This window comes from Sciurus vulgaris, assembly GCF_902686455.1.
Source record: "Sciurus vulgaris genome assembly, chromosome: X".
In the NCBI taxonomy this organism is placed as follows: Eukaryota; Metazoa; Chordata; class Mammalia; order Rodentia; family Sciuridae; genus Sciurus; species Sciurus vulgaris.
Window position 1 is genome coordinate 90893502 of NC_136471.1, and position 21381 is coordinate 90914882.

General features: G+C 36.7%; 1 protein-coding gene across 6 annotated transcripts in view; it reads left to right on the forward strand.

The window, feature by feature from the left end:
- The window catches only part of FAM120C (family with sequence similarity 120 member C), a 113239-nt gene that overhangs the window by 5627 nt on the left and 86231 nt on the right, over positions 1–21381 (forward strand). Inside the window, exon 2 of one of the 6 annotated variants that reach the window (XR_013761091.1) lies at positions 9380–11685. The exons of the other annotated variants lie outside the window; for them this stretch is intronic. The gene's annotated coding sequence lies outside the window, so the exon portion shown is untranslated. The remainder of the gene's footprint in view (positions 1–9379; positions 11686–21381) is intronic. 6 annotated transcript variants of the gene reach the window in all.

The window sequence follows — 21381 nt, forward strand, 5'->3', positions numbered from 1 at the left end:
AAAATGTTGGTGGGGGGATTCCCAGTAGTTTTCTTCAGTCCTGAGAACCACTGTTTGGGGAATATATAAATCTTATTCTCCATGCTAGATTATAAACAAACTCAGATCTTTTCATATTTTTCATAATGGCTTGTATACTTTGGGTACAGGATTTTTTTTTCCTAAGTGTATACTCAGTGAACCTAAGAGAATGGGTTGTGGGAATGACTTAAAAAGTGTTTAATGTTATGCTTAATATAGTGGATTTAAGACCTGCTCCAGAATTGCATATGTAAATTATTTGTTGATGTTATCAGCTAGTGAAGTGTTCTCTCCTTGTTGTGGTTGGTGACTTGTTGGAGTGAAGAATTTCCTTGATTTTAGCACAGACTTGAAAGGTATTGATTAATAATGGATTTATTAATTATTTTTTGCCTTTTCAGAGGAGTGTTCTGCCATCTTCAAGGGGCAGGTTTTGGCTTGAATCATTTACCTGTCTAGCATTTCTTTGACTGTTTCAAAACAAAACTGACTACTTTATCCTTTGCCTCCTTGGTTTTGTTCTTCAGACTAGTCCACAAGATGGGCTTTTATTCTCAGTATCTTTTTCACTTGTTACAGAGAATGTAAAGGTGGTAGGATTAAATAATAAATTGCTGGGTCGTATGTTTAGTTTTAGACAGTTTAGGATTGCCACAAATAAATTCAGTGTATATTGTTGGGATAAATTTTGTTCTTTGGTTGGTTTCAGTTGTGCATTCTGCAGGTCTTTGTAAATGAAATTTGCTAGTAGCAGGCAAATTCATAAAATGCACAAATTGCTTGACCGATCTCTTCCAAAGGATCTCAGAAGTAGAGGAACCTAAAGCAGTTTTAGATAGTGATTCAGGGATGATGTAATGTGATGAAGGGGATTCTATTTAATAGTTAATTTATATAAGGAAAAAAGATAAGTAGCATATCTAATTTACCATTTCACAGGTATGCTTTTTCCAAATATGACCAAGTAAAGAAAAATGAATTGATTTAAAGAAAAATATTGCAATACTTGGTCATGGCAGTGGTAGTATGTGAATAACTAGACTTTGAGGAGTCTGACCAGGACCTGATGATCATTTTATACTTTGCTTCATCAGAATATAGTAAAACAATGACTGATGTGCTTCCTCATTGTTTACTTATACAATCATAGACAACCTGAAAAGTCAGTGACTCGTCTAGATGCTCTTGTGTTTGGAAAAATGATCGTAATAGTAATTGCTGCTACTTCTTGAGTCCCAAGTGGTATATAAAGTACTTTTTAAATATCTTATTTAATCCTTACAAGCTTATTAGCTACATGGTATATTTCTCCCTTTTACAATTAAATAACCAAGGTACAAAGAGATAAATAGGGACTAGCTCAGTGGTAGAGTGAGGCCCTGGATTCTATTTCCACCAGAAGTTTTTGGTGCTTGAGATTGAATCCAGGGCCTCATGCATGGTAGGTATGTGTTCTATCACTGAACAATACCCCTAGCCCCAATAATTTTTCTTTGGTGTGGGCGCTGGTAAGTGGTGGATAAAAATCCTTATTTGAGGTCTCTCTTGCTCAAAATCTCTTTCCAGAATCCCATGACACTCTTTCTTTCTTTTTGTGCATTTTTGTGTAAGATGGTATAATTTTATTGTCTAATTGCATCGATGCATGAAGAAAAACAGTTAAGCTGATTTATTGAGCACTTAGTTTGTGCCAACATTGTTAAATATACAATACTGCCAATACAGAGCAAATGTGTAAGCTAATTGCCAAATGAGTGAGTTACACAGTGATGTTAGGGGAATTCAAAAGTAGAACTCCCTTTTCTGCATTTTCAGTCTCTGATTTCATTCACATGCAGGATGCACAGACAATGATGATTAGTGGTGGTGGTGGTGGTACTGGAAATTGAACTCAGGGCTTTGTGCATGTTAGGCAAGTGCTCTATCGCTGAGCTACACCCCCAGTCCCATGCACACAAAATGTCTTTAGCAGGCAAAATGTTCCTCTTTGTAATTCCTTCAAGTAATTTTCCTTATCTCTTTTCTTCCCTTTTTACCATTGTTCTTGAAAATGAAAAGTGAATTATCATTCCCTAGCCTATTGTTACTTTATATCTGACTTTACCACTCTGAGCTGCCACATCCATTTCTGTTCTTATATTTCTTCGCCCTCTTTGAGCCATTCTATCCTTGAACTACCTCCCTTGCATTCCATAAAGTTACTTGTTTATTTATTTATTATCGTTATTAATTTTTTGAGATAGGGCCTTGCTATGTTACCCTGGCTGACCCTGAACTCCTGGAATCAAGCAGTCAATCCTCCTGCCTGAGTCTCCAGACTCAGGGAGTATCAGCATATGCCACTATGCCTTGTAGTCCTACTCACTTTTTAAAAATTCTTTTTAGTTATACAAGACAGTAAAATGCATTTTGATAAAATTATATGAGCATGAAATATATCTTATTCTAATTAGGACCCATTCTTTTGGATCAACACAATGGTGAGGTTCACTGTAATATTGTCATATATGTACATAGGAAAGTTATGTCAGGTTCATTCTACTGTCTTTACTTTTGCTATCCCCCTCCCTTCCCTTCATTCCCCCTTATCTAGTCTACTGAACTTCTATTCCCTCCCCTTTTGTAGGTTGTCTTACACTCAGAGAAAGCATTTGACCTTTGGTGGTGGTGGTATTTTTTTTTTTGTTTTACTTATTTCACTTTGCATGATATTCTCCAGATCCATCCATTTACTGGCAAATGTCATAAAGTCATTTTTAATGACTTAGTAATACTTCTGATTCTTCATGTGAATCTCTAGTTCTTTCTTCTCCTATCCTTTCTCTTATTCCAGCATCCTTAAATGTTGGTATTTCCAAGGCTTCTGTCCTAGTCACACTCTTCTGCATTGGTTTCCTGAGCAATCTTATGCATTACTATAGCTTTAAGTTTTAAATATATTCTGATGATTTCTATGATTCTTCCTCTAACCTTCCTCATGAATTTTATTTATTTATGTATATTTGTATATATGTATGTTGGTACTAGGGATTGAATCCAGGGGCACTTAACCACTGAGCCACATCCTCAGCCATTTTTATTTTTATTTTTGAAAGGAAAGTCTTGCTTAGTTTCCTAAGGCCTTGCTAAGTTGTGGGGGCTGACTTTGAATTTGCAGTCCTCCTGCCTCAGCCTCCTGAGTCACTGGGATTACAGGGGTTTGCCACCATGCCTGGCTTCTCATGAACATTTATTCTGTCTTTTCATCTCTTTCCTTGATGTCTTATAGGTCACTTAAACTTAAAATAATCCAAGATGGAACTCATTATCTTTCCCCCAAAACTTGTTCTACTTTTGGTATTCTCTTTTTCTGTGAGTGAAATCTTTCATCCTTTCAAGTCAGAAACCATCCTTAGTTCTTCATTCTCCTATCATATCCCATGTCTACTTCATCCTTTCAGTTCTTCCTCAAAAATGTCTTGAGTTCAGCAACATGAGTCTGCTTCTACCTCCATTACCTTAATTGAAGCCATCAAAATTTCTTATCTTTCCAAGCCAGCTTTGCCACTTAAAGTGAATGACACTTTACTTTGTGCTTCCAGAGTACTCTCTTCTTAATCTCTCTCATAGTTTTCTCTTATAGTATTTTAATGTCACATTATAATTCTCCTTTAAATGAATTCCTAGAGGACAGGAATTTGCTGTAGAATTTGATACATATTTATAATGATTGTTGAGAGAAAAAGACTTAAGAAAGATCAGTTGATAGAATGACTGTAGAGAACTTTAAAGGACAGATGAGGAACAATTTATAACAATTTAACAATTGTTAAATTTATAAAACCAGTGTTTTATAATGTTATATGTTGATCGCATATAAATGAATTCAGATTGCAAATTGAATTGCCAAACTCCTGTGATTCAGAAGTGAGTTTGTATTGCTTAGCAATGCATATATAGAATATATAATACCCCTTTGGTGGTAGTAATAACTACTATGATATGTGGTAGGTCTGTTGTATATTCACCAGGTCATTTAATCCTCACAGCTACCCTTTGGGGTAGGTATTAATCTCCATTTTTATAACTAACATAAAAAATGACCTCAGTTTAGTTTCTGACCCAAGTTTGAACTGCCTGAACTTAGTTGGACCAAGATTGGAATCTAAAAAATTTAATACCCAAATCCTTCCTGTTTAATGTGTCTCAGAAGAGTACAGTTACAATTGTTTAGTGCACATGTATTATACAGAATAATGGATTTATTCTCATGTATCTGTACATGTATATAACATACTTTGATCAATTCCACCCTCCTTACCCCCCCATAGTTACACTTTTTATGGTTGTATTTCCTTTTTCCAGAATAACTTTTCTTATAATTAGTTTGTGTAACATAATGGAAAAGATCTTGGAGTGAGACTGCCTAGGTTTAAATCCCTGTTCTTTCCCCTACTCGGTAAGTGACCTTGGGCAAATTAACTTCTCTATGCTTCAGTTTCTTCATCTGGAAGATGAGGATGGTAATGCTTATATCACAGACTTTTTCTTGTGATAAATAAGTGATTTAATTTAAGTAAAGGGCTAGAACATTACATTGCACATAATAAATGCCAGCTACTACTACTTTGCCCAAATGTCTTATGCGCCTATTGGATTGGACATTAATTATCTCACTCTTATGCTTTAACTTTAGCATGGCATGGAGCATTCTTGGTGATCTGCCTACCATTCTGTAGCCTCATTTCACCCCATTTTTCTTACCAGGATGATAAGTGCTTTTCAGTTCAGTTAACATTTTTTGAGCAATTACGCTGTGCCAAACATGTTGTGCTAAGTACTACGAGCAATGAAATTCATTTATTCAACCAATATTTATTTGGTTCTTACTATATGCTGGGCAGAGTTCAAGATTATGAGATTGCAGTAGTCAATAAAACAGATTTCTGATTTTGTGAAGCTTAAATTCTAATGAGGACAGACAATAAGATTAGACAACAAAATAGACTCTACTGTCATGTATAACTGAAAAGAATTAAAAAAAGGAAATAAAACAGATTAGACAAAATATAGTATTTTAGGTAGTATAGTAAGTGCTTGGAGAAAAATTAAGTAGAGAAGTGAGATAAGGACTGTTAAAGTTAGGGGTAGAAAGCATGGTAACATGCTCTTCCGGAAGTTTATAATCTAATAGAAGAGGCAAGTAAGAAAATATAGTATGATCCCCTGGGATCATTTTCTAGCCCTTGTCGTAGATTCAGGGACATAACCATTGACAGAATTAGAATTTACATGCCAGACACCAAAACCCTTGCCCTTTCATCTCTACACATAGAAAATTAGAAAGGTTGTGTCAAAGTTGGTAAACTTGCAACCCATAGCTCATATGTGGGCCATTCATATATTTTTGCTTTGGCCACACATTTTTGTTTGGTTGGTTTTCTAGAGAACATCATTATTATCTTTCAGCAATAGTGTTCATGAGAATTTGAAGTCAAATAATGTGTTTGGGTGAATATTAAGGTATCATCTAATTGAATGAATTTCATTTCCTGCATTGCATTATATGTTATTGCCATTGCATTGTATGAACTCATTTCTTTTTTAGCAAATTTGAATTTGTTGAAAACTTACAGATATTGTGAAATATTGCAGAAAAGTCTGACTTTTCAAATACTCTTGAAATACCAGATACTCTGGCCATACCGGTTGTCCCTTTTTGTTGAGCCACAAGGTCTTTGTTCATCAGCATCTCCACCATTGCATGACATCTCCCTGACACAGTGACCAAGTGCCATTTTTCATTCATAATGGACATTTCCTGCAGTGGTTTCCAGTGATTCACCTGAATTCTCAGGTTTTTGTAATCCCTTCCCACCCCATGTGTGGGTTGGACCTAGTGCCTTGCTCCTCAGAAGAAGACTGCAACAAAAGCAATGATATATCACTTAAACGATTAGGTTATAAACTACTGTGACTTCCATCTTTTTTGTGCTTTCTTGATCTCTTTCTCACTTTTGCTTTCTGGCTCTTCTTGCTTGATCACTTTGATGAAGCAAGCTGCCATATTGTGAGCTGCCCTATGTAGAGGCCCATATGACAAGAAACTGAGGGCAGCCTCTGAACAATAGCCAGTGAGGAACTGGGGCCCTTAGTTCAACAACCTGCAAAAAACAGACTCATGCCAACAGTCACATGAGAGAGTGAGCTTGGAAATGAATCCTTCCTATTCAAGCCTTGAGATGACTGTAGTCCTAGCTGAATACTTTGCAGCCTATGAGACACCCTGAATTAGAGGGCCCAACTAAGCCATGCCCACAGAGACTATAAGATAATAAATGTTGTTTTAACCCACTAAGTTTTGGGGTTAATTTGTTATACAGAAATAGACAACTAAAATATTATCAATTGCTGTGATTGTATATTTTTTACATATATATTTTTAGTAGATGGACACAATACCTTTATTTTATTTATTTTTACATGATGCTGAAGATTGAGCCCAGTTCCTCACATGTGCTAAGCAAGTGCTCTACCACTGAGATACAACCCCAGCCCTGTGCCTGTACTTTTTTTTTTTTTTTTTTTTGCAGTGCTGGGGCTTGAACCCAGGGCCTTGTACTTGCAAGGCAAGTACTCTACCAACTGAGCTATATCGCCAGCCTGCTTGTACATTTTTTTTTCACATAAGGGAGTTTATTAAGCAAACAAAGTGTCTCCCTGCAGGGTAAGAGAGAAAATGAGAGGAAAAGAAAGGGAACGAGAAAGGACACATGCTAGAGAGAGTGGAAAAGCGAGGAGGATAGAGAAAGTGAGTAGGAGAGAGAGAAGCATGAGAAAGATGGCAGGGTAACTACCGTGAAGCAGTTGAATTCCGCCGGGCTAACGGGACCAATAACAGAGACGGATACTTACAAGTTGACTGATAAACCAATAGCTATCTAGGATGTTCACAGACTGACAATAGTTGGGAGGCGGGGAAATGGCTGCAACGGAAAGGGTGGGGAGAGCGCTTTGTACATTACATTCCCCTATTTCTGTTTTTATAAGAAAATCATTTGTTCTCCAGTTCTTTCCAAAGCCTTCTCTCCCCTTCCTGCCTAAGTGACTGGGGCTGGTTTTGTAGGTGAGATGTAAAAAGTCCATTCTCCTTCCAGACTTCCAAAGGCAGATGGTTTTCATGGCTTCATTTCCTTGATTTGACTGATCCCCTATTTCTACACTAACTGCCTATCCCCAATTCTGGATTCATTCACCCCTCTAATTTTAGGAACTCCTTCACTGCTGTAGGGAAAGGAGGTGATGACCGATCTGGCTTCTTCGAGCTGGAAGGGGGCAGCGTGGGTCAAGCAGTTTGGAGTTCCCTTTTTAGAAATCGGGTTAATCAAGGGGTCCATGGTAGAAGAGCCATGGTTGGGGAAGAGCAGGTCATAAAGGCATCTGGGGATGGGTGCTTCAATCTGAAGTCCAGTGATGAATGCAGAGCAGAGCGTCCAGGTGAATGGAAGGTGGGGCCGTGTCTGGGGCTCACTGGGGCGTCGGATGGGGTTCCACTCGCTTAAGAGACAGTGGAAGAACCCATCCCTAGTTGCCGCACCAATGTAAGGAACCCCACGGAAACCATGCCGGACACGGGAAATCACATAAGGGAGTTTATTAAGCAAACAAAGTGTCTCCCTGCAAGGTAAGAGAGAAAATGAGAGGAAAAGAAAGGGAATGAGAAAGGGCACGTGACTAGAGAGAGTGGAAAAGCGGAGGAGAAAGAAAGTAAGTGAGTAGGAGAGAGAGAAGCAAGAGAAAAGATCTGCTTGTACATTTTTAATGGCTGTTTTGAGAAACCACATCTATGCAAGGTGAAAAAGATTATGCAAGAAGTTCACCTATTTGCTACAGGAGCAAGCCTATTTCTTTGTAGAATTGATGAATTTTCCCATGTCTCTATATAAAGACCATGTCTGTTCAAAGACCACAGTTCAAAATACCTTTTAAAAATAAATAAATCATTGTAAGAAATATGACCAGTATACAAAAATGATGAGTGCCAAAATGAAGACAACTTTAAAAACAGGGAATTTCAATGGTCTGTGGTTTTGAATACATACAGAATAAGTGATGCTGCCATGAAATGCAATTGTGTTTTAAATGAAAAGATTGCCAGGACTTGGAAATCTTTTGTAGGTGGTAGTTTTATTGAGGGATATCAAGTACAGCAGAAATTACATCATAAGCATTTATAAAGATAGGAAACACTTAGCTCAGGATGTTAAAGATGGGTAACTGAACATTTGGGGGACAAATTGGGTTGTGAAGTTTTAGATAGTAGTTGCTTACAGCAGATATAAATACCACCCACACAGCTGTATACAGCTATTTGCCTAACCAGTAGTTCTCAAAATGTGGTCCCTGACCAACAGCACTATACCACCTGAAAGCTTGTTAGAAATGCAAATTCTTAGCTTCTGAAATTGAGGGCAGACTCTCTCCAACAACCAATGAGAAACTGAGGCTCTTAGTACAACAACCCACAAGGAAATGAATCCTGCTGGCAGCCAAGTGAGTGGACTTGGAAATGGATCCTTCCGCAGTTAGACCTTGTGATGACTAGGTCCCTGGTTAACAACTGTGATTACATTCTTTGAGAGATCCTGTCATATTTACTGAATCAGAAACCTGGGGAGAGGCTCATGTTTTTATCAAGGTCTTCAGTGGATTCTTAAAAGTTTGAGAACCAGTGCATGTAGATATAATTCCAATTTCAATGTAATATAACTCTTCTGGACTTGTAGCCTGTCACAGGTACATCTTCAAATACCAGGATTTTCTGGGTTGAGAAAAGTGCTGGGAATTGAATCCACGTCTCTGCACATGCTAGGCAAGTGCTCAACTACTAAGCTACACCCCCAGTCAAGTCTTGAAGTTTTTAGTATTGATTGATCAAAATTAGTAAATATGACTATAGCTTGTGCTTCTGGCAGTATTACTGTTGGACTTGGAACTTTTTTTTAAAGCTGTGACACTTTCCAATGACAAACATACCCTTTTTTTCTCCTTAGAATTCACTTTATACTAAAAATTTCAAGATGAATCAGGTCAGGAATTAGTTATTAACATTGATTTTATGAATTAATAGGTGCATGTTGTGGAAATCTGCCCTATTATATGGAGGTTGGTTGGCCTAGTTGGGGCACATTACTCAAGATATTGCAAAGAAAAACTTACTCATTTGGCATTCAGAGAGCATTCAGCATACCCGTATGGATTGAAATAATATATTTGACTTGTTTGGTTGACTTTACAACTCATCTGGACATTTTGAAATAAAAGCTGGGTTGTTCAAAAATACCTTCCTAAATGTATGGTTGTGTTTGTTCATTCCTAGCAAAATTATGCCTTTGGGAAACTCATTTGGCAAGAGATAAACTGGCTGACTTTACTGAAGTTGGTTTCCAAGAAATGAAAGTGGTGGCCTGAATTACATTCCCACAATTGTGGAGTTGTCTGTTGAATTCCAGAAAAGGCTCTCTGACTGACATGTTTTATGAAAATGAAGAAATATTGTTCAGCCTTTCTCAATGTTCATGGTGTGAAAGACTACTATGAAGAAATTGAATTATCATGCTTATGGTACTGAAAAAGAAGAATGATGTCATCGAAATACCAGAATTCTACAATTATTTTGGGAGAATTTACCCTAAATATAAAACACTGTGCAAGTGAATTTTTGTGGCACATTTCTCTAATCCCAGCTACTCAGGAGGCTGAGGCAGGAGGATTGTAAATCTGAGACCAGCCTGGGAAATTTAGTGAGACCCTGTTTCAAAATAAAATTTAAAAGAACTGGAATCTGGTGGGCAAGGTGGCATATAATTGTAATCCCTGTGCCATAGCAGGGATGGTTTGATTCAGGAGGATCATAAGTACAAGGGCAGCCTTGGAAACTTGGCAAGATCCTGTTCAAAAAACAAAAACAAAAGGGCTGGGGATATACCTCAGTGGTAGACCACCCCTGAGTTCAATCCCAGTACCACAAAAAAGGGGTGGGGTAGTAATGTAATTCAGTGGTAGTATGTGCAAGGTCCTGGGTTTGATTCGTAGTACCACCAAAATGAGAAAATAAACTATGGAAACGTCTTTCTAAATAACTGTTTTCCATTATGAAATAACCAACTTGATCACTCCCAGTTAAAGGACTCAAGACTAAATTCTGTACTGCACATTGTAACAAAAATATTTGACCTCTTAGGAAAATGAGCATCAAGCCTCTGGTTCTAAGACAGAAGAAAATAAACTACAAAAATATGTAATGATCAAAATTGTCTGTTTTTTAACTTTTATTTTAAATTTAAAATGAAAACCTCAATATCTTGCATGTATATACTGTTAACACCCACAGCATGGTTTAGTTAAAAAAAATTCTGGAAGTTGATTTTTTTTCTTAGCCTCTTGTAAGCATTTTCAACCCCTATTTCAAGGGCTCTTAAGAATTTTTCACCATAATTGTCTTCTCTGCAGTTCTTATCTTCCTTTGTGGGGTAACCCAGAAATTTTCTTGGACTCTTGTTCTCTTGTTATTCCTAAAGATAACTTCCTTCAAGCCTTCTGACTTTTCAATCCTGATGGTTTACTTTGGGCAGAACAATTGTTTAGTCTGATACCTACTGGTCTCAAATGATTTTCAGGACCTCCAGAAATACCATAGACTTTATCTTTCCAGAATAGGCTATAATTTATTTCATAATTTTTCAGAGTTTATGTGCCAGGCATTTTATAAATAATCTCTAATATAAATATTTTAAACATAATTTCTAAGTCTTACAATCAGGTAGGCTTTGGATTCTATCCTTGTTACAAATGAAGAAGCTAAGTAACTTCCCTATGACTTGTTTCTACAAATTCAATTTGAGCATTTGTCCATTGAATGCTCCTGCTGTATTTACTAATTACAAAAGTTACTGTCAAAGTACAGTTTACAGCCCAAGGAGGGGTCACAACAGGTTTTTTTTTAAAAATCTTTGTTTTTCTTTGGATTCTTATACATGACACCTACAGAAATATGCTGGCTCCTGGCAGACTAAGAGTAATTAATGGTACTGAAATTGGATGCCCACAAATTATAATTATCATCTTAATGGTCACTTGGTCAGTATCAATATTTTTTGTGGGGGGGTGGAGTACCAGGAATTGAACTCAGGGGCACTTAACCACTGGGCAACATCCCTAGTCCTATTTTGTATTTTATTTAGAGACAGGGTCTCACTGAGCTGCTTAGCACTTTGCTTTTGCTGAGGCTGGCTTTGAACTCGGGATCCTCCTGCCTCAGCCTCCAGAGCCACTAAGATTACAGGCATGTGCCACCTTGCCCAGCTACTTGATCAGTATTTTATCTCCAGCCTAATTGCTGTATTTTATGGTCAAGGCTCTACTATGTATGTGCATGTAGATAATTGAAATTCTTAAGTTGGGAGGGAAGGGCACTGTATCAATATTGCCTTGAATTGGCTATAGTTTTTAATTGCTGCTGTTCTTTTTATAACTATTCTTTAGCTTTGTAATTATCAATTTAGTCTCTTAATGGTTGATTTTTTTTATCTCCACAGTGTCTAGTAATGCATACTTACATCAACAGTAGTTTGAGTCTGTCTGAAGTTTTTAGACTTCAAGGCTCATAGGCCTTGCAGTTGAAATGTAAGTCATCCATATTTCTATTGCTAAAGCATATTCACACATAATTTCCCCTCCACAAATCTTATGAGGGTCTGCTTCCCTGTCATCTCTGATTTCCTTTGCTTTGGGATTGAGAGCAGGTGGAGAAGGAGGACCATAGATCCCTCCCTGAGTCAGATACCAGTTTGGAATAGTTAGCATGGTAGATAGTAGGAAGCATTATATTGCAATTGGATATGAGACAAACTGAAAGAAGTATTGTCTTTGGAGTAACTTTATTTTTTTTAATTTTTTTTAGTTGTCAGTGGACCTTTATTTATTTATATGTGGTGCTGAGAATCAAACCCAGTGCCTCATGCATGCTAAGCATGTGCTCTACCACTGAGCTACAATCCCAGCCCCTGAAGTTAATTTAAACAAGCATTTATTAAGTTGTTTCTGTATTTCAGGAAGGGAGCTAACATAATTTTGCCACTGAGGGTCCACCAGTTATTCTTTAGTGACTTTTTATGCCCATATTTATTATTATTTTATGCCCATATTTACTGTATATTTGTGAATTGATCTGAGATTAGTGTATGCACAATTTTGTAGTTGTCTTTGAGAAACAACATCTTTAATGGAAACAACAGTATTTTGAAGTTGAGCCTCACTGGGTTCAAATCCAAGTTCTGCCATGTTGCTAGCTGTGTGATTTTGGTTAAGTTATTCAAATTTTCCAGGCTAAAGTTTTCTCTGTTAGAAAAATGCAAGAGGAGCGGGATTAATGATATAATACCTATTTTATGTGATTAGGTGGATAAGTGAGATATTGCTTAATTGCTTAGCCCAGTGTCTGTCTTGGGACATCAATCACTATAGCTTCAGCTCGATGAAAGCAGGATTTTGTCTCTGGTTCACAATTGTATCCCCACACCTAGATAAGTATCTGGTATAGTTAATATAGGTTGAAAGTTGAACCAGTTCATTGATTGCCTGCTTTTTGGAAGTGTTCTATGTACCAGAGATGCAGCAATGAGAAAAAAAAAAAAACATTTTAAAATTCCAGCCTTGGGCTGGGGGAGTGTTTCAGTGGTAGAGTGCTTGACTAACATGTGCAAGTCCATGGGTTCTTTCTATCCCCAGCACTGAAAAAAGAAATCCAGCCTTCTTGAAACTTACAATCTAGTGGTTAATAGTCTTGTTTTTATGGCAAATATGCTTTTTTGTGGGTGGTACTGGGGATTGAACCCAGGCTTCTCTACCACTGAGCTACATTCAGCTCTTTTACTTTTAAAATTCTTTTTAGTTATACATGACATTAGGATTCATTTTGACATAATTATAAAAAGGTGGAATATAAATTACTCTAATTCAGTCCCCAGTCTTCCCCTTTCTCTCCCCACTTCCTCCCCTGTTCCCTTCCCTCTACTCTTCTAATTTTTCAACTGTTTATAGTTTTAATTAGTACCTTGTGGATACACATAATGGTGAGGTTCACTGTGGTATATTCATATATGTATGTAGAAGAGTTAGGTGAAATTCATTCCACTGTTCTTCCATTATCCTGTCCATCCTCACCTTCCCCAATACCCTCTTCTAATCCACTGATCTTTCTTTATATTTTGATGGAATTCTTCCACCCTAATTTTTATTTTTTTATTTTGAGACATGGTCTTGCTAAATTGTTGATGCTGGTCTGAGCCTCAGCCTCTCGAGTTGCTGGCGTTACAGGTGTGTACCACTGCATTTGGCTAGCAAATATTCTTTAAATAAAACATTTTGAAAAGATGTACTCCATTTGTGTACAACGAATCAAAATTCAGTCTGTAAAAATAAAAAAAATACTAAAAAATGAATCAAACCCAAAGAATAAAAAAAAGAAAGTTAACTCCAGAAATAAGGTCTGAGAATTATAGAGACACCAAGATATCTCAATGGATGGACAAATCATTCCCCAAATATAATGGTCTAAATAGTTTTAAAAATTTCTGAAAGCCAAAATATATAAAATGGAGGATATGAGATTAGATCGAAGAGGAAGTAGGAACACTGATCCTCCCCAGTTATTTTGCCCTGTATCCACCTGCTGAAATTTGGGTTTGGGGAAGCACAATTTATTTTTATTTTTATCATATTTCTGGTACCTGCAATTGAACCTGGGGGAAGTTAACCACTGAGTCATGTCCCAGCCCTTTTTTGTTTTACTTTTGAGTCAGGGTCTCACTGAATTGCTTAGGGCCTCACTAAGTTGCTGAAACTGGCTTGAGATCCACTGTCTCAGTTTCCCAAGCCTGTGGGATTACAGGCCTCTGTTATCATTGCACCCTGCTGGGGAAGCACAGTTAAGCCACTGCTTTAGACTACTTATGGTTGGAAATAAGACATCAACCTTTTCTTCGTCATCTTTCCCTGAGTTTAATAAATGTTGCTTCTTCTAAAAAGCATTAACCCTCTAACCCTCTGACTGATAAGGTGTCTTTCCTCTGTTCCCCATGGCAACCTGTACTCATAATTTCTCATATGCTTTTTAAATGTCCTACTTTGTGCTGTCTGCATCCTGGCACTTAATATGTCCTCAATTCATATTGAATGGTGAAGCAGCCATTAAAAGCTATTAACAGTTGTTCAGAATCTCACCAGTTGCTTTCTTTAAAACTCAAATATACTTCTTTTCTGATTAGTTTGAATATTTTATGGCTTAATCTTCCTAAACCATTTCCTAGAGAATTGCAATGTTAACAACTAAACTGGACCAATATGGCCAGGCACTGGAAGATCTGCTTATAGGTGGTGGGACTCATCATAAATGTATAAAACGGACCCAGGGTGATTGCTATTCTGAGGGTTATTGTAGCTAGAAGTTTATCTTTTTAGGCCTTGGTCAACATTTAATTGTCACATTCCAGTCTAGATTGTATTTTACTAGAAATAAGTTGCCATGTTGTGTGATGTGACTAGAGAGCTACTTCTTAAATTTGCTTCATCATGAAAATCATCTCAGATTCTTACTAAAAATAGATTCCCAGCCTGACCCTAAGACCTACTAAATCAGTCTCTTCATGGGAGGTGCCTAGAATGGCAATTATCTCCTAGAAATAAAAGGACAATTGTGTAGCCATGTGTGGTGTAATTCCAGCAACTCTTGAGACTGAGGCAGGAGTATCGCAAGTCTGAGGGCAGTTTGGGCAATTTAGCAAGTATCTGTTTAAAATAAAAAGGGCTGAGGATGTAGCTCAGTGTAAGGCGACTCTGGTACTGAAAACAAGCAAAGGACTAATACTTTTCACTATATACTCTCCTGTATTTGATTTTCCCCTTTTATGTGTTCTGCTTTTATTCAACCATAATATATATATTTTTGGTGCTGGGGATGTAATCCAGGGCCTTGTACATGCAAGGCAAGTTCTCTATCACTGAGTCACAACCCCCAGTTTTTAAATATCAATTCATGATACAAAACTTGAAAAAAGATATAGAATGGTACATGGTAAAAAAAAGTATCTTCCATCACTGTCCTGAGCCACTAGATTCTCTTTCCTGGAGGTGATCAATATTATCAGTTTATTGTATATTCTTCTCAGAGATATTATACATATAAAAGCAAATGCATTTAATGATATATAAGAATATGTATTATTCATATTACACATATTACACAAAATGTACACCTTTTCAAAAGACACAAGCAGTCCTATACTATATAAAATGTTCTGTACATTTTTTTGGTGTTGGAAATTCAGCCCAGGGTCTCACACATGCTAAGTACACTCTACCACTTAGCTACATCCCCAGCCTTTACTTTTATCATTTAATATGTATCTTTTAACATTTAATATATCTTGGTAATTCTTCCACATATATGTACAGACTTTAGTTATTTTTATGATTCTGCACTATTCTATTGTATGCATATATTATAATTTAGTTAGTCCCCTTATTGATGTACATTTAATTAGGTTGTTTTCAGTCATTAGCTGTTATAAATAATGTTGCAGTGAATATTTTGTATACTTGAAAAGTAGTTGTTCAAACATAAGCATTTGCATTATTGTTCCAAGTGCTTTATGTACCTAAAAGATAAATCCCTGAAGGAAGAATTGCTGGATCAAAACATATGTGTTTTTATAATTTTGGAAGATTTTGCCAAATTGCTCTTCCTAGATGTTGTACCATTTATACCCCTACCAACAGTGTTTACGTATGCCTGTTTCCCTCATCATTATGTCATTTGCAACCAGGTGCACACACCTGTAATCCCAGCTACTTAGGAGACTGAGATAGTCCTCCCATGTTCCTCACACAAATTCGAAGCCAGCCTGGGCAACTTAATGAGACCCTGTCTCCAATTTTAAAAAATAGAAAGGGCTGGAATGTAGTTCAATGGTAGAGCACCCCTGAGTTCAGTCCCTGGTACCACAAAAAAGAAAAACCAAACAATTATTTGCTACTCTTATATGTTTCAGAATTTTAATTTCCATGTCTCTTATCACCAGTGAGTTTGATCATTTTTATATACTTAGGATCTACTTTTGTTCCCTTTTTTGTGAAGTGCTTTCTAAAATGAGGTCTTTGTGCTATGAGTTCAAGATTTTTTGTCATTGTTTTTTGAGTTTACATACATTGCGTTTTCCAAAACAGAAATGTTTGATTTTTTCTTATTTATTATTCAATAATTTATGCATTCTTACTATAGAAATGTTTGATTTTTGTATAGTTAAGAGAATTGGTATTGATCTTTTTATTTTGTTACTGGATTTTCTCTTAAACCATCATGCACTCGTTGTTTAATGATGGGTACGTTCTGAGAACTATGTCATGGTATTTGTCATGCAGATATGGTGTGCACTTATAGAATGCCCTACACACTGAGCTACATGGGGTATGTATGTGTGTGTGTGTGAGAGAGAGAAAGAGAGTGAGCAAGCAGTGGGTAGAACACAATGGAGATCAGTAGAGTTGAGGAAGGGGATTAGGCAGGAAAGGGGAGGAACTAGGGAGTAAAACTGATCAAACTATATGCACGTGCAAATATGTCATGAAACTCACTTTATGAATGGTCATAATGCACCAATTTAAAAAAGTTATGCTCTTGGGCTGGGGATGTGACTCAGTGGTTAAGCGCCCCTGGGTTTAATCCCTGGAATTAAAAAAAAAAAAAAAAAGTTATGCTCTTTGTATGATTATATTTTTCTGTAGTAAAAAATTCTTAAAGTGAGAATTAGGGAACTTGGGCTTTGTGGACAGAGTTGAATATGAATCCTAGCTCCACTTTTTAAAAATTGAGATATAATTCATATGCCATATAATTCACCATTTAAAGTGTGTAGGTTGGTGTTTAGTATATTCACAGTTGTGCAAATATCACCACTATCTAGTTATAAAACATTTTTGTAACCTCAAAAGGAAACCCAGTACCCATCCACTAACAGTCATTACCCATTTCCCTCTTCCCCACTCCAATCCCTGGAAATTGCTAATTTATTTTTCCAACTCTATGAACTTGCCTATTTTGGACATTTCATAAAAAGCAGTTGTTCATCATGTAGTCTTTTGTGTGTGGCTTATTTCATATAGTATGTTATCAAGATTCAGTCATTATAACAAGAGTCAGTACTGTGTTCCATTTTATAGTTGAATAATGTTCCCTTGTGTGGATATATGACATTTTGTTTAACCATTCATCAAATGATAGAAATTTGTGTTGTTTCCATTTTTTAGCTATTCTGAATAAGGCTATTCTGAATGTTCATATACAAGGTTTTGGTGAACATAGCCTTTCAGTTCTTTTGGGTATGTATCTAGGAGTAGAATAGCTGGATCATATAGCTTATGTTTGACCATTTGAGGACTTTGCACACTGTTTTTCAAAGTGACTTCACCACTTTTCATTTCTACCAACAATGTATGATGATTACAATTTTTCCACATCCTTGCCAATACTCAATATTTTCTATTTTTTAAATTATGGTTATCCTACTTGGTATTAACTGGTTTCTCATGACTTTGGCATTTCTCTGGTGACTAATGATGTTGTGATTATAGGCCAGCTTCACTTTTTTTTAAAGAATTTAACCTTTATTTAATTTATTTTTTATTATGTGGTGCTGAGGATCAAATCCAGTGCCTCACCTGTGGTAGGCAAGTGCTCTACCACTGAGCTACAGCCCTAGCCCCAGCCCCAGCCCCAGCTTCACTTTTTAGCTATGTGACTTTGGTTAAGTTCTGTATCCTCTGAGTGTCATCTATCTGTAAAATATAGATGTAGCAGTCCCCACCCCCTTATCTATGATTTTACTTTGCATGGTTTCAGGTGATCAGCTGTGGCCCAAAAATATGAAGTAGAAAATTCCAAAATGAACAATTCATAAGTCTTAAATTGCACACCCTTCTGAATAGTGTAATGAAACTTTGTATCATCCTTCCAATGTATCTATGCTATATAATTACATGTTAATTAGTCATTTTGTAACTACCTTGATGATTAGTTTGGCTATTGGAGTATCTCAGAGCTTGTGTTCAAATAACCCCTATTTTACTTACTAATGACCCCAAAGCACCAAAGTAGTGATGCTGGCAATTTACATATGACAAAGAGAAGCAGTGTTTCCCTTAATGAGGAAAGAAAAAAAATCATATGTTGAGGTTGCTAAGATCTACAGTAAGAATGAACCTTGTATCCATGGAATTGTAAAGATGGAAAAAGAAATTGAAGCTAGTTTGGCTGCTATACCTCAAACTGCAGAAGTTACAGTCAAAGTATTAAGTTGGAAAAGGCATTAAAGTTGTGTATATGTCTAAGATAAAAACATGGTATATAGAGGGCTTGATACTATCAAGCATTTCAGGCATCCATTCAGGGATCTTGGAACATACCCTGGTGGCTGAGAGAGGATTATTTAATAATGCCTCACAATGTTATTGTGAGGTTAGTGGAAATGAGTGGATTTAGACCAGTGCCTGCTACTTGGTAGATACCTGATAACTAATATCGCTACTTGAGATTAGGTAGCCAGCAATGCAGGCAGACTTTTCCTACTGACTTCAGGACATGTACTCTAGAAATCAAATGCTGAAATGATGGTGTCTCTCATTTGCCAGGGCTCCTTTTTCACAACTTTGGTAGGACTTTGTTTACTATTATTTACCATTTAATGCTGTCATTAGAACCTGGAGGATATACACAAGAGTAAGATAGGATTTATGAGATTAAAACTTGGAGATGATGGTACTGTCAAATTAATACTGTGACATCTATCTCAGTGCTATAAAATGAAGATGAGAGAAATTATCCAAGAATAAGAATATCTTAGATATTTTTATCCAAGAATAATATAGGCCTATGGAAAGTATTCAGAACACTGGGCAAGAAAGACAGTAAGGCATTTGAGGTAGGGAAACCCAAGTGAGCAAAGATGGAAGTAGGAGTAATCTAGGAAACAGTCGGTTAGGAAACTAGCCTAGTAGGAGCGGGATAATGGGAAATTGTGAGACAGTTTTGTGACATTCTAATTCTGTTTATCATCATTCTATTCCAGAATACATAGTGAAAGAAGTTCTATACCTGGAACATTGAGACTTTTTTTATTTTGCTGCAGATTAGCTCTAGATAGTCTTGTTGTTTATTCTAAGTAATAATGTGAATAATTGTTTTAGTTTAGTGATTCTTTTTTTTTAAACAAATGGGATACATATCGTTTCTCTATTTGTACATGGAGTCAAGGCATACCATTTGTGTAATCATAAATTTACATAGGGCAATGTTGTTTGATTCATTGTTATTTTTTTCCCTTCCCCCCCACCCCTCCCACCCCTCTTTTCCCTCTATACAGTCCTTCCTTCCTCCATTCTTACCACCCTCCTTATCCCTAACCCTAAACCTAACCCTAACCCTAATGCTAACCCCTTCTACCCCCCATTTTATGTCCTCATCCGCTTATCAGCGAGATCATTCGTCCTTTGGTTTTTTGAGATTGGCTTATCTCACTTAGCATGATATTCTCCAATTTCATCCATTTGCCTGCAAATGCTATAATTTTATCATTCTTCATGGCGGAGTAATATTCCATTGTATATATATGCCACAGTTTCTTTATCCATTCATCAACTGAAGGGCATCTAGGTTGGTTCCACAATCTGGCTATGGTGAATTGAGCAGCTATGAACATTGATGTGGCTGTATCTCTGTAGTATGCTGATTTTAAGTCGTTTGGGTATAGGCCAAGGAGTGGGATAGCTGGATCAAATGGTGGTTCCATTCCAAGCTTTCTGAGGAATCTCCATACTGCTTTCCAGGGTGGCTGCACTAATTTGCAACCCCACCAGCAATGTATGAGTGTACCTTTTTCCCCACATCCTCACCAATACCTATTGTTGCTTGTGTTCTTGATAATCGCCATTCTAATTGGGGTGAGATGAAATCTTAGGGTAGTTTTGATTTGCATTTCGCTTATTACTAGAGATGTTGAACATTTTTTCATATATCTGTTGATTTCTTGTAGATGATCTTCTGTGAAGTGTCTGTTCATTTCCTTAGCCCATTTGTTGATGGGATTGTTTGTATTCTTGGTGTAGAGTTTTTTGAGTTCTTTATAGATTCTGGAAATTAGCGCTCTATCTGAAGTATGAGTGGCAAAGATATTCTCCCACTCTGTAGGCACTCTCTTCACATTACTGATAGTTTCCTTTGCTGAGAGAAAGCTTTTTAGTTTGAATCTATCCCAGTTGTTGATTCTAGCTTTTATTTCTTGTGCTATGGGAGTCCTGTTAAGGAAGTCTGATCCTAAGCCAACAAGTTGAAGGTTTGGACCTACTTTTTCTTCTATAAGATGCAGGGTCTCTGGATCTTATAGAAGATAAGATCCAGATCTTACCAATCAGAATCTCTGGTCTGATTCCGAGGTCTTTGATCCATTGTGAGTTGAGTTTTGTGCAGGGTGAGAGATAGGGGTTTACTTTCATTCTGTTGCATATGGTTTTCCAGTTTTCCCAGCACCATTTGTTGAACAAGCTATCTTTTCTCCATTGCATATTTTTGTCACCTTTGTCTAGTATGAGAAAATTGTATTTATTTGGGTTTGTGTCCATGTCTTCTATTCTGTACCATTGATCTACCTGTCTCTTTTGGTACCAATACCATGCCGTTTTTGTTACTATTGCTTTGTAATAGAGTTGAAGATCTGGTATTGTGATACCCCTGCTTCGCTCTTTCTACTGAGGATTGCTTTAGCTATTCTGGGTTTCTTATTCTTCCAGATGAATTTCATAATTGCTTGCTCTATTTCTGTAAGGTACATCATTGGGATTTTAATTGGAATTGCATTGAATCTGTATAGCACTTTAGGTAGTATGGCCATTTTGACAATATTAATTCTGCCTATCCAAGAACATGGGAGATCTTTCCATCTTCTAAGGTTTTCTTTAATTTCTTTCTTTAGTATTCTGTAGTTCTCATTGTAGAGGTCCTTCACCTCTTTTGTGAGATTGATTCCCAAGTATTTTATTTTTTTCAATGCTATTGTGAATGGGGTAGTTTTCCTAATTTCTCTTTCTGAAGATTCATCACTTATGTATAAAAATGCATTGGATTTTTGAGCATTGATCTTGTAACCTGCTACTTTACTGAATTCACTTATGAGTTCTAAGAGTTTTCTGGTGGAATTTCCAGGTTCCTGTAAGTTTAGTGATTCTTAATTAAGGGAGGGTGTGCATCAGAACCTACTGGAAACCATTTCACAT